The following is a 13393-nucleotide window of genomic DNA, read 5'->3' on the forward strand; positions in this document are numbered from 1 at the left end:
AAGTATTGTGGGTAGTGCAGTTCAGGTTCATTTTGGATGTTACACTGTTACCGTACACATGACACAAACAAAACGGATTAATTTTAACATTATTTTATTTTATTGCTTTGTGGCTGATGGGATCATTTAATCACCAAGACTCAATGGGAGAGAGGAGATCTCCGTTTTGGATAAAAAAAAGGACGCTTTATTTCTTCAGATGAATCCCACTGAAACTAACAGGTAAGAATTTATATTTACTACGTGTGTCTTTTACTCTGTCAAATCAATGCATTAATGGACGTATTTCGGTTGTTTAAGCTGCAGCGTTCAAAATGTGTGAAAAAAGCAGCAGCTTTTTAGTTTGTGTATCTAATACCGAGATAAACTGTGACTTCTAACACTGTGTTTTATTGCTTTTGAAAGATGATGACAATGTTTGGGGTTTTATTTTTTTATTCATTCATTTTTCATGCATTCTTATGTGTTTGTGATCCTTGAATTTAGCCAGCAGCAAAAAGTGAAAGTGAAACTGATTTATCAGAAGCCAAAAGTGTAATCTGATGTGGCCACGTCCGAATCTGTAATAAAGATACATTTTTTATCAGTTTATCGGTTTAGTGTCATAAAAGATAACTTTTTGGTTCTCGGATTAATGGTTATTGAAGCTAACTTTTTGATTATTTGTGCCCACCACTGTTTATACATAGGATGTATAAAAGCAGAGACTGAAGAGCACACAGAAAACTGGACTCTCAGGGATGTTCAAAGCACAGCTTTGTCAATATAGCCTGCTGCTCTGAGTTATATGGGTGCTGGCAGTTTATGAAGTGTCACTCAGGGTTGTGGAAGTAGTGGCATGAAAGATCAACAAGTGTCTCCAAAGGTGGCTGCTGTTCATCGGATTGCTTTTCCTACAGTCTGTCATCATTACATCCCTCCCTGAGAAGTGCTTCCCTTCATGTATTCTGCTACGCATCATTTACTTTTAGCATGCCTGAGCACCATGAGCACCAGTTATGTGCACACCTGTATATAACTAATTAGTTTGGAGACAGAATAAACTCACACAGAACACATGCAGACACCATTTCTATTAACAAAGCTTCCTACACTGGAATTATGCACTGGAAGGTTGCTAGTTTGATAGCAGAGCCATTGCTTTTACCACCTGATTGGACTACTTGTTTATTACCAGTCATAAATATACATATTGGATTATTTCTAGCAATAACATTGTAAAAATGATACAATGTGCTGCAGGCAATTTGAGCACGCACACAGGTAGAACAGAATGTTGAACAGCAACAGTTATCACAAGGTTGTAACTTCTTTCTTTCATGCTGGACAATAATTACAGCTTTCCACATGATTCAATTTGCAAGGATTTTCCCCTTGATGTTGTGGTTCTGGCTCATCTGAAAAGTGGGATGCTCTCAAGGCTACTGTGAATGCATTAATTTTCCATGTAGGAACAGCTGTTTAGAACCAGACGAGCGATTGTCAAGGGGCTGTGACATCATCACTTTGGTGCTCTATTATGAAGTGACTGAAGGAGATGTGTCATTGTATGTGTACAAATGCATCCTCCCTGCAAAATGAGAAGTTCCTATCACGTTAAGCTTGGCTGACTCACTCACATGTTGGACATTCCCTGCTTAGTGCCAGGGAATTATGCAAAAGCAAATCATACATCAACCAATAAAATACATTCGGTTTAACTCCTGTCATGATATGTACATCTTTGTGGATGTTCCCTTCTTGAATTTGGGCAGCACAGTGGCTTACTGGTTAGTATTGTTGCTTCACAGTGAGAAGGTCCCAGGTTTGCTTCTGATGAAGTCCACTATGTGTGGAGTTTGCATGTTCTCCTCATGTTTGTGTGGCTTCCCTCCAGGTACTCTTGCCTTCCTCCCATTTCCAAAAGCTTTGAACTGGACTGTAAGTGTGACTGAGTGTGTGAATGTGTTTATATTAGGGAGAGGTGTTATTTCAAAAAAATTGGAAATCTATAAATGTTTGCATGGAATATTGAAATATACATGGAATAAACCATAGCAGGATAAATTTTGTGTCATTTGGTTCCAAAATCCCATATGGACGGAACGTTTGAAAATTTTAAGTAACGCGTGTGTCGTATATGTGCTGTTGACGTAGAAAACCACTTTGTTGCTTATAATTACTTCACTGTGGCCATATCATTCTTTACATGTGATGATTATACTCAACTGATTTACCTGAAATAAAAACTACATAGATTTTGTTTGTTACAATTGATCATAACATCTGTACTGAAATTAGGTTTTTATCAATTACTCTTAAAAAAAAAAAAAAAAAAGATAGGCTTATTGCTACTATACAAGTTGAATATAAACTTGGGGTCAGGCAACATTTGGAGCCAAATTTCAAGTCTCTATGTTCTCAAGATATGACATTTTCGTCAATATTTTTGGCAATTTTTGAACCCGATATCTTCACTGCTGCTTCCTGCTATGGTTTATTCCGTGTATATTTCCATGTTCCATGCAAACATTTATAGATTTCCAAATTTTTTTAAATAACACCCCTCCCTATTTATATATCTGTACACTGGCCCCGCGATAAGCTGCTGGTGTCCCAACGAGATGATCTACCTCTCTTTACCGCACAACTGCGCATGCACATCTCCCTGTCGCTATTAGCTCCACGTCATCTAATGACAATATTCTACTTTAAAGATGTGTGTACATGCAAGTCTTTAGTTTTTTAAACTGAAAAGATATATTACTGTATTGTTATGTAAAGACAAAGCTCAGTTCGACTGGTGAGGTGCGCATGCGTAGTTGTGTGGTGGAGCTCATCTCAAGGGGATACGGTCACCTGTTAGATGACATTAGATGAGGTGGAGCTCAGCTCAACAGGAAGATCACCTCAACACAAGTAACTGTCGATTTGCGCTACGGGGAGATCAACTCAAGCTCATCTCGACAGAACAGGCTGTCCAAGCTGCGCCCCACCGTTCCCCCAAATGACAACAGGGATAGGCTCCACCACTGCCTCCATGACCCTTAACTGGAATGAGCAGATTTAGAAAATGATGGATGGATACTTGTTGTACTGCAGGTGGCAGTTCAGAAGTGCTGGGAATAATTTAAATCTCTATCCATATATTATCCCTACATTATTTTAATTTAATTTAATTTAATCAGTGTATAATGCGCCAAATCACAGCAAAAGCTGTCTCAAGGTGCCTCACACAAAACAATTCAACATAAAATATAATTAAATAATTAAAAATTCAAATACAAATTTGAATACATGATTAAAAACAAAAGTAAAAGAATAAAACAGATTTTAAAAAAATAAAAACTATTCATAACAAAGACAATAAAAATAGGTTTTCAGTCTTGACTTAAAATTGTCCACGGAGTCCAACTGCCTCACGGCCGCAGGAAGACTGTTCCACAGGGTGGGTGCACGATGAGAAAAGGCTCTTTGACCTGCTGACTTCTTCTTCATCCTTGGAACACAGAGAAGTCCCGCATCCTGCGACCGCAAAGCCCAGGCCGGCACGTAGGGTTCCAGGTGAAATAATTGTGGAGTTAGCTGTAAAAAGTGTGTATCATATGTAATATAAATGTTTTGGGGAAATGACCAAAATTTCTGAAAAAAAAAAGGTTAGAAAATGATTTATTTTGTTGTGTCGATCTGTATTCTGTAAAGTAGTGACTTCAGTTTTACTGCCTGAATGATTTGTCGTGAGAAATATCTCACCATTCGTTTAGTGATTCAGTTAGAAGTCTCACTTTCATAAGTCTCAATTTATCCCTTTTAATTAGCTTCTGGATTTTTCTTCACATCAGGTTTTCCATCCTGACATATTCTGCCAGAGCAAATTCATAGAATGAAAATGCTTTTTCTCTCAATTTGGTGGGTCACATAACAGTCGCTTTGACATTGTATATTCTACTAACATAAGAATATAGGCGAAGGAGATTAATTTCTCTATGATATACTGAATATCCCAGTGTAGTGTTTTCAGATTTCATTCAGCTTGGTCCAGAAATGATAGAATAATGTTACTTTCACCCTGGCTGGCGTGGCTATTTCATTTTATTTATTTTATTTGATAGTTTCACAGAGAAGTGCTCCATAAAAGCGGAGCTGCAGGTGGGTTCAAAGCAGTCTTTAATATTAATGTCTTTAATATGATGTGAGTGTGCGAAGCTCTTACTTTCACCCCTGATTATTTCCCATCTTTAACTTCATAATGAAATTAATTAAGGATCAGACTAGTATCTTGTGTCGTGGCAGACAAAATGTGTTTGGCAAACTAATGGTATTATTTTCTATCTGGACTGAGACTAACAAATTCATTCAACTCTATTATATAAATAGTCTGATCCTCTTCTGTATTTATTTTGACAAATATTGGCTGTACAAATGCGGGACTGAGTTTGAATAAATGTAAGTACAGTAAAAGCACGGAAAATGCAGATTCATCCTGAAACTCCCTTAATAACATCGATCATGTCCACATTGATTTCTATTTATTCCTGGTTGTTTGACACTAACCAAGATGGTGGCGCTCTGGCAATAGCCAGCGAATGAGCGGATCACCGCGGTCCTCCATCTAGTGAGTAAATAGAAATCGATGGGTTTAGTTGACTTTTCACAGCTCATCTTGATATGCTTTAGCACTTAGTATGTCACATTACAAACACGGCCCAAGTCACAAATAACAATCTCCTCTATAAATGCTCTGTTGTTGCAGTGATCTTGTGGAGTTTATGTATCACTCAGTGATAATCATTCTTACATCTTGACTTTAAATATTTCATTCACTCAGGGAAACAGGGAATAAAATTCATTATCTCCATGTATTTACATCAAACAATTCTGACACTGGTGGTAGCGGCAAATACATTTTACAGACGTACATTGATAGTCTAAAGCTGCACTACAATCTGGCAACCTGTGCAAGTGGACAGAATATTAATTTATTTGTGATCAGTTTTAATTCAAAGAGACGTCTCTCTTGGGTGTTTTCCTGGTGCAGTGTCAGAAGTGAGAGCCGCATTCAAAAGGAGAAAAAAAGTAGCAGAGAAACTATCGACAGAGAGAGGAACACAGACAGAGAATGAGACAATGAGAAATGGAACCAAAGTGGATTCATGATGTGCGTCACCGACCTGAGGATGTAAATTATGACCTGTGCTGATTTCCATTAATGTTCCTTTTCTTTTAATCCGCACGGTCCAACAAGCAAAGGCAATAAGAATGAATATGAAAAATAAGACTTGCAAACACCTGTCATATTCTATAAACACAGAATGGGATATTGTACAATTTCCCCAGAAACCAAGAAAAATAACTTTCAGCCTTTATTATGTCAACCAACACATGTGAAGTCATTTTTTTTCAGTCAAAGAATCCAACCGTGATTGTTGAAACTACTCCTTTGCATATAAGCAATCTGTGAAACGTGTGTCTTTTTCAGGGAAGATACGAGGTCTATTAGAAAAGAAACCGACAGTTTCATAAAAAAAAAAAAAAAAAACTATATGGATTTGAATCATGTGCAATTACACCAGACATGCTTGAACCCTCGTGCGCATGCGTGAGTGTTTTCACGCGTGTCGGTGACGTCATCCGCCTGTGGGCAGGCTTTGAGTGAGCACTGGTCCAGCCCTCTCGGCTGAAATCCTTTGTCTGAGACGCTGCTCGAGACGGCGCGCATTGCTTTATCAAAATTTTTTCAGGGCCTGTGAGGGATATCCGAGTGGACACTATTCAAGAAATTCTGCTGGTTTTCAGTGAAAAGTTTAACGGCTGATGAGAGGTTGTGGAGTTTCTTTCGCTTTAAGGACAGCTCACAAAGCGGATCGGCGCGGCGCGGTCGGAGGTGGCGTCCGTCTGGCTGTTTCGAGCTGAAAACTTCCTAATTTAAGGCTCTGTTCACCCAGGACGTCGTCAGAGAACAGAGAAGTTTCAGAAGAAGTCGGCATGAGGAGTTTATGCGGACATTCCACTGTTAAAGGAGATTTTGTAATGAAAGAATGTGCGGGCAAATTTGCCGAGTCAGTTCCGTGACGACGACGCAAATCCGTCTGTGCCGCGACAGGAAAAACACCTCCGTGTTGAAAATCGTTTGTAAAATTCAGGCGGCTTTTGATGGCTTTCAACAAGTGAGTATCTGAGAAATTGTTTAACAGCTGGGCATGTTCCAACTTGTCTGTTAAGGTTTCCAACGGAGGTGTTCTTCCTGTCGCGACCCCCCGCGGTCGGGTCCGGCCCGACATGTGAATCTTTAACAGTGGAATGTCCGCATAAACTCCTCATGCCGACTTTTTCTGAAACTTCTCTGTTTTCTGACGACGACCTGGGTGAACAGAGCCTGAAATGTGGAAGTTTTCAGCTTGAAACAGCGAGACGACGCCGCCTCGGAGTGCAGATCGCCGTCAGGCGCCGTGGGCCGTCCTTAAATCGACACTTACAGACTAAAATCTCCCATCAGCCGTTAAAATTTTTACCGAAAACCAGCTGAATTTATCGAATGGTGTCCACTCAGTTGTGCCTTACAGTTTTTGAAAAATTTTTTATCAAACAAAGCAGCAGTCTGAGCCATTCCTAAACAATGAAAAAATTGACGAGAGGGTGGGCCACTCCTCACTCAAAGACTGCCCACAGGCGAATGACGTAACCGACAGGCGTGAAAAAACTCTCGCATGCCCATGAGGGTTCAAGCTTGTCTGATGTAATCACACGTGATTCAAATCCATATGGTTTTTGAAAAAAATAATAAGGTCGGATACTTTTCTAACAGCCCTCGTAGTTCATATTTCTATTCATTTGCATGCAAGTTTTATTCAAAAACTTCAAAAAACAAATGCTTCTCTGCTGCATTCATTCCATTAATCAGATTAATTACATTAGAACATTGCTGCTCTCTAAGAGAGATGTTTGACTGTGATACGGTATGATGCAATATGCACACTGTATCATTAGAGCTCGAGGCTCTTGTGGTCACCTTGGTCTCTATGTATGTTTGCATGTATGTTAGGAAGAAACTTTAAGAACATTAAGCCAATTTTTATCAAACTTTTCATGTACACTGGTTATTCGGCTAGGAGGAAGTGATTTGATGTTGTTTTCAGATTGTTGATAAGTCCTCTGTGCAGGTGCTGTGACCCACCAGGTTGGTACCTATTAGTACAGCAGATTACTGTAAGAATCGTTCAGATCCGGTTACAAGCACCAAAATTTGACTGTGTATACCTTTTGGTACATATTGTGGAAAAATAAATTTAGCCATTTGAATTTTTAATAGGGGGGGCAAGTAGAGGTCAACTGAAGAATTGCACAGGGTCAAAATTAAAAAATGTTCCAATCATATTGAAAGTGATACCACATTACGAGGTCTGTCAAAAAAGTATAGGTCCTTTTTATTTTTTTCAAAAACTATATGGATTTCATTCATATGTTTTTACGTCAGACATGCTTGAACCCTCGGAGCGAGACGTCGTGCAGCGCTCTCAGGCGCCATCGTCAGCCTGTTTCAAGCTGAAAACCTCCACATTTCAGGCTCTATTGATTCAGGACGTCGTGAAAGAACAGAGAAGTTTCAGAAGAAGTCGGTTTCAGCATTTATCCGGATATTCCACTGTTAAAGGAGATTTTTTTAATGCAAGACGTGCAAACGGATTGCAGCGTCGGCTCGCAGCCGCTGCGACGCTCCACCACAGGAAAAACACCTCCGTTGGAAGCCTTAAGGACAAGTTGGAACATGTCCAGCTGTTAAACAATTTCTCATATACTCACTCCACTGAAAGCCATCAAAAGCCGCCTGGATTTTACAAATGGTTATCAACACGGAGGTGTTTTTCCTGTGCTGCCGCACCGCGCCGGCTGTGTCCCGACGCATGGACCCGTCCGCACGTCTTTCATTAAAAAAATCTCCTTTAACAGTGGAATATCCGGATAAAATGCTGAAACCGACTTCTTCTGAAACTTCTCTGTTCTCTCACGACGTCCTGGATCAATAGAGCCTGAAATGTGGAGGTTTTCAGCTTGAAACAGGCTGACGACGGCGCCTGGGAGCGCTGCACGACGTCTCGCTCCGTGGGAAGTCCTTAAAGCGACAGTATCACCTCAAAATCTCTCATCAGCCATTAAAATTTTCATGGAAAACCAGCTTAATTTTTCGAACCGTGTCCATTTCGATGTGTCTCACAGGTTTAGAAAAAATTTTGATCAAACAAAGCGCCAGTCTCTCAGCAACTTCTCAGACAAAGGAATTCCGAGGGGCTGGATGACTCCTCCCACAAGGAGTGCTCACAGGCGAATGACGTCACCGACAGGCGTGGAAAAACTCACGCATGCGCACAAGGGTTCAAGCATGTCTGATGTAAAAACATATGAATGAAATCCATATAGTTTTTGAAAAAAATAAAAAGGACCTATACTTTATTGACAGCCCTCGTATATATCTGATGACAATGATTCCAAAAAGGTATAGTTTGGACTATCTATAACTGAATGTTCTGGAGTTATGGGGTAAAAACAGCAAGAATGGTGACAAAGGTCAGTTTCGGTTTGTACAGGGGTCAAAAGTTAAAGTTGCTTCAGTTTTGGTAAAACATGGTGCAAATTATTGGTTGAACTAATAGGATTAACAAATGGAATAGTTCTGACTGTGTTGAATGTTTGGTCTCCAAAGTAAAAGTCAAACAATGTCGACGTCCATTGGATTCTATGACGTGACATATGTTACCCCGTAACATGATAACTAAGCATGACACATGGTGCAAACTGTTCCTTTTAAAATCCTACTAACTCAACCAATAATTTGCATCATGTTTTACCATAACTGTAGCAACTTTAACTTTTGACCCCTGTACAAACTGAAAGAGACCTTTGTCGCCATGCTTGCTGTTTTTACCTCATAACTCCAGAACATTCAGTCACAGATAGTCCAAACTATACCTTTTTGGAATCTTTGTGATCAGACACATAATGTGGTGTAGCTTTCAATATGATTGGAACATTTTTTTTTTACCCCTATGCAGTTCTTCAATTGACCCTTACTTGGCCCCCTACTGAAAATTCAAATGACTGTTATTTTTCTAAATATGTACCAAAAGGTATACACAGTCAAATGTTGGTGCTTGTAACTGGATTTGAAAGATTCCTCTGCAAATATTCTGTTATCTGCTGCACTATATCCCGGTTAAGCAATATTTAGGAAAAGGGGCATTTTAGTGGAAATGAGTTCAGGTAAATAACTATTCACAAACATGACTGTTTCACAAACCATGCAATATTTTCTCTCCATGCCTGATACTTTGAAATTTTGTGTGATGTCTCTCTACTCAATGAGCATTTGTTTTGTTGTTTTTTTTCCCCACTAGTTTAATATGATACCATGTTAATGATTGTGGAAACACCAAACATCATTGATATCCAGGCGCTCCACAACGCCGGCTGTCATCTATACAGAGCAGAGGAGCCAACACTTGATAATGTCTCTTGGATTCAGAGACTCACAGAGCGCATGTGCAGGTGGCTCCTCAGCATCCGGACGGACAAAACAAATAGGGTGCGACTTGGCAGAGTGACTTCCCTGTGGGCCATGTGCACATATTCAGTCACTGCACCAACATCATCATGAACACACCTCCATCATCAGCTCAGTCAGAGGAGGAGACGTGGAGCTGGACTTTATCAATGGGAAGGTAATGGAGAAAGTGGCCAACTTCACATTTTCTTCATGTTGGTAAGGACTTAAAGTTTAGTTTCTTATTTGCACAATAAAGCAAGCAATATATAACAGAAGAATACAAAGAAAGAAAAATGTTGCTTCAGAGATTAAAACAGACACAAAATTGTAAAAGAGATCTACCGAAACACATTCCAGAAAACCTTGAAAAAAATGCAATGACTTTATAAAAAAAATCAGCAAAGATAATAAAAATAAAAGTACGTTTTTAAAAAGTATAATCAGCAATTATGAAAAAGTAAAGATGTCAAATTAATACAATGAATAACATTTGAATCTGGGTCTTAAGCGAACTGTTTATAAAATTTAGAATTTTCAGCATTTAATCTTGGTAATAGAGAGCAATTGAGCTGTAACAGTAATATTTCATCCACAAGGGAGCTCCCACTGTGAGAGTGGTGAGAAAATTATGAAGGTGTGGCCACACATTTCTTAATTAGAGGCAACAAAATAGTAATTCATGCCATTACTTATTATTGGGTGGCCACAAGATCAATAATACAAGTCCATGCAATAATTAAGCCATGGTTATGAATTAATAATGGTGAACCTAATAACTAAATTGAGGCCAGGTCTTTACAAGGTGCACATTAAGGAATCCATTGTGTTATGGCAACACAGACTGAGCTCTGAAGCATGGATACATCTGATTTCATTTCATTTTATTTTCAGACAGTTAAGCACAATGTAATCATAAGAAAAACACATTTAAAGGGGCTGCTTAAAATGCACAGGAAGAAATTCAAATAATATGACTTGATGCATTCAATTGCACATCGTAAACTCTGAAATGCACAGTGGAAGAACTACTTTGACTGTTCAAAACCAACAAGTTTCTGTTTTTTATGTGTTTGCCATTGTTAAAATACATACACTTAGTGTGGATGTTCTTTTATTATAACAGTTTTAACAATCCATTCATTAATTGTGCTTTTAATTGTGTGATCCAATTCTGGTCTACATCAGCAGATATTATAAATTTAATGTAATAAAAGGAATACATTATAATGTTTTCTGTAAACTCCACAAAAAAGTGTTCAACATATTTCTAAATACCGGTGTGATGATTTTCCAGTTTAATACAGCATTTTTTAACAATTCCTTTCCAAAATCACCATAACACAATTATGACACCGGAGCAGAGAATGACACTGATGTTAAAAGGCAATGTTCTTTGTTTTTAACCTTAAGGGCCCCTTCACACATAGTGCCAATTTGGTCAAATTGCACATAAAGTGCACATGATGCAGGAATTGTATGCAATACGTATAAAATCGTAGCTGCCTCTAATGCCTTGTACACCTGTTGCTACCACTTTTTGTGCACACCAGCGGCTGAAAGACAGAGTGTGCGCTGTGCAAACCCATCAAACCCTCTCGCGGCAGGTGTCGGCCAAATTCCAGCTGACACACACGAACATCTAACACCGCTCGTTTGGCACTTAGAAAATGTGTGGCCATTCATACTATTAACACGACAACAGTCAGCAGACAATCACTGTTGAGCTGGATGTGAAATTTGTCTAAGTGCCCCACGACTGTGGAGTTGCCGAGTGCACATGTGGCGTGCCAGTGTCGGCTCCCCCAACAACACGTGTGCGTGTGGTTTGTGCCCCCTGCAGGTGAGGCGCATCTCATCTGATCACAGAGTGACACCTTGGTCTATGCGCTGAATGGACGGGGACGTGGCAGATGTTGACAACTCTGCTCCTGGACATCAGAGCTGCAGACGGACATGCATGTGTATATGCTTGCTGTCCTCACATCAAAATACATAAAAAACATATATTGCTTTATTTGTTGTCTTTTTGCCGCCCGATTCTGTTTTTTTTTTTTTCTCTCTCTGTCCGTTGTGCGGCTCCATCCAGAAGTGGGAGTAGGGGTCTTCTTTTGCAATGGTCATGAAATAGACGGGATCTGTGGACCCATTATCATATATATATATATATATATAGAGAGAGAGAGAGAGAGAGAGAGAGAGAGAGAGAGAGAGAGAGATACAAAAAATGACTGCATTTAAAATACAGTAACAGTAAGTACAGTGGTAGAGAAGTGATCAGAACCTGAACCTTGGCAGTACCCTAACACCCCCCCCCCCCCCCCCATACATCATCAACCAGCCAGGAATGTGTGGAAGCGTACAGTAAAATTCACAGACATAGGAAGCATTAAGAATATTATGGGGAATATTATTAAATGCGAGATCACATTGTTTCTCTGAGTCTGTGAGTACCTATTATGTGCATTCCTGTTGCAGGATGAAATCATAATTTCTTGCTCTTACGTTACATATTTCTCATGCAATACACTGAGCACAAAAAATTTCCAGTCTTTTCCTCCAAATGATGGGTAGATGTCTGCTGCTGCTAAACTGTCGTAGAGTCTAAGAACTAAATGGTAAGAGGAGAAACTACATACAATTTTACAACTTTTTTTTGTCATGGCATGGACTTTAAGCCAAGATGTGGCCATGACAGTACACTAAATCTATTGCTGGAAATAGAAGAAATAAAGAAATTCAACAAATGCTTTATTTTATTGTTCAGTAAATATGTTAAATGAATCCAGAAACAGGATAATGCTTCTGTTAGCTGAGGAAGCAACGGCTTGAAATCTGGTTCACATGATGGAGGGCTGATTTTGCTTTGCAACCATATGGGCTATGGACAGATTGACACCAGCGTAAAGTTGGACAGAAGACAATCTTCATCAAGCATTAATGTGGATGGCTATATGACCATTTGACAGCTTGGTAGAAAGAATAGCATTTAATTATATAGCCTTATGCCTTACCATATGCCAAACAAGTCTAATATTAGAAGACTTGAACTCTTGTTTTCAGAAATTGTATATTTGATTCTCCCAATTACCACAATGCAGCTACTATTAGCAGTCAGAATACCCCGATGGGTTTTGAAATTGTCCATCAGAGCTTCTGTTCAGGCACAACAAATTATGCATGTCCATAAAAAATGACGTAACTTGAAGGAGTGATGAAATATATTAAAGCCTAAAGCCTCATTCTTACTTTCAAGGACATGCATCCCAGAAGGTCACAGTTTCTAATCGTCACAAACCGGCATGTGAAGATCAGGGTTGTCCAAAAATTTGATCTAGAGTGTGGTTTGTTAATATAATGCCCCAGTCGAGCGGGCAGTGTGGTAACACGTAATGGGCAAGAAATGTGATGTGTGCACTGTGAAACACAGTCTCACGGCATGTCGTGATTCAGCAGCACGAAATATATATTAATCTATTGGTGCATGATATTGTCATGACAAGTGCAAAATGTTCGTGATGGCAGCACAAATTTATTCTAATACATTCCGTGACAGCTGCACAAAATTAAAAGTGAAGCAGGTGGGTCGGAGTTGTTATGGTTAGGGTTAGGGGAAGGAGTAGGGGTAGGTTATAGTTAAGGATAGGGTTGGTAGTAGGGGGTGGATGAGGGTTAGGGTTAGGGTTAGGTTTAGGGTTAGAAGGTCCCACTCTGACCAGAGTAGGACCATATGTACACTGGCAGTGTTAGTTTTACACTGGTGATTTTACTGTGTGTAAGTCAGTCAGAATTGACATTAATGGAGTTATTCTATCCAGATTTTTTTTTTATCAAAACCATAAGTCAAAAGTGCTTTATTTTCCAAACCTCTGCCACACT

At 39.3% G+C, this 13393-nt stretch overlaps 1 long non-coding RNA gene across 1 annotated transcript; it reads right to left on the bottom strand.

Moving 5' to 3' along the window:
* Nucleotides 1-203: 203 nt before the first annotated feature.
* On the bottom strand, nucleotides 204-13096 carry LOC117502958. The gene is made up of 3 exons (XR_004558442.1): nucleotides 12941-13096; nucleotides 12430-12439; nucleotides 204-215 (listed from the first exon to the last, which is right to left on the bottom strand). It is a non-coding gene; the product is annotated as an uncharacterized LOC117502958 (long non-coding RNA).
* Between the last annotated feature and the right edge of the window lie 297 nt (nucleotides 13097-13393).

The sequence above is a fragment of the Thalassophryne amazonica genome, chromosome 2 (genome assembly GCF_902500255.1).
Source record: "Thalassophryne amazonica chromosome 2, fThaAma1.1, whole genome shotgun sequence".
NCBI lineage: Eukaryota > Metazoa > Chordata > Actinopteri > Batrachoidiformes > Batrachoididae > Thalassophryne > Thalassophryne amazonica.